Here is a 1,322-nt window from a genome sequence, read left to right as displayed (position 1 = left end):
TATTTTGACCTTTTACAAGCCAGTCATAAATGTGTAAATGTAATCTTGGGTCGGGATCATTGTCTCTTGTGGTTTGAGGTAATGGATATTGTAGCCCATCTGCATTTTCCTCACTCGTATTCTCATGACTTCCAACATTTCTTCAGAATGTGGTGTATTTTATTGTGCTCCTATGTAAGATGAAGAATTATCTATTAAAATTACATTTTCAACATACAAGTTTCTGGTAACTGGTATCCTTGCAAATGTATTGCTTAGTAACAAATGTTAAATTCACAATAAAATTGTTGATAACCCTAATGCCATGTACTTAACAGGAGTTATCAACAATTCTTGATCACAGGGCACCTTTGACTACAGCTAAGGAAACAAATCTCATTCTAAAACGTAAACACAGGACTTCAAGTAATATTTGTAGAGATCAGAAATCAGCGTTATGTACTGCTCTTTATGTCGAGCTGATATCACATAGTGACTTACAGAGTTCAAGATTTATATTTATTACACTGTAAAGTCTACCCAGAATAGGATTTGCAAAGTTATGGAAGTGTAGAAATGGAGTACATCACTATTTTCTGTGGGAATTCTATTTTTATGGCATCACCTTTTCTTTTCCCTTGTGTACCTTTGATAACAGTCCCATTGTAGCAAAAAAAAAAAAAAAAACAAAAACAAAAAAACCCTTGCTTTATCCTGTCAGGTGGAATGAAGTCAGGGCTGTGTGTGGCTGAGTTTTCTTAGATCTTGTGAGGATCTGGGAGAGGCTAAGGCTGATTTGACAGCTATGTTTGGCCAGCTTTCCTTGGCCTACACAAGGAATTGGCTCAACTTTCAAAATTTGCCAATATTTCAAAATTTGCCAATATTTTTCACCTCCAGAGTCTCTTGAATGACCTGCAGATGTGGTACAATGGAGCTAACCCACCTTTGTACCTGGCCTCTCCCTGGGAGGAGCCAAGTGCTAGTTAATGTGGATTCTCCCAGCTAATGTCCTCTTACCCATTCCTCTCTGGTGACTGGAGTCCTTTCCAGCTTACTGGCTCCTTTGTGTAGCCTTTGTATTCCAAACTAAAGGGAACAATTCATTTCATACAAATACAGTCACCTTGGTTGTTGGCCTCGCTTCATTCCAAAGTCATGGTGGAACACCGGAAAGTTCAGCAAGTGAACATACTTTTCCCATATACTGGAAAACCAAATAATTGCTTCTGGGCCCCAAGATTCACCTTTTCCAAGACTAAAAGTTTTGCAGTGATTTCTTTACCTCTCTGGTGGTTCTTGCAGTTTTGCTCTTTACTGCTGGTATCACACAATTTTGAAGC

At 38.4% G+C, this 1,322-nt stretch overlaps 1 long non-coding RNA gene across 1 annotated transcript in view; it reads right to left on the bottom strand.

Annotated features, from left to right (window-relative positions):
• The window catches only part of LOC111817070, a 16,102-nt gene continuing 14,780 nt past the window's right edge, over nt 1–1,322 (bottom strand). The window contains exon 2 of the long non-coding RNA XR_002821338.1: nt 1–170. This is a non-coding gene — a long non-coding RNA (uncharacterized LOC111817070). The remainder of the gene's footprint in view (nt 171–1,322) is intronic.

Source organism: Octodon degus, unplaced genomic scaffold, assembly GCF_000260255.1.
Source record: "Octodon degus isolate 3935 unplaced genomic scaffold, OctDeg1.0 scaffold00004, whole genome shotgun sequence".
NCBI lineage: Eukaryota > Metazoa > Chordata > Mammalia > Rodentia > Octodontidae > Octodon > Octodon degus.
The sequence above is the reverse complement of the archived record's forward strand: the minus strand, read 5'-3'. Positions and strand labels throughout refer to the sequence as shown.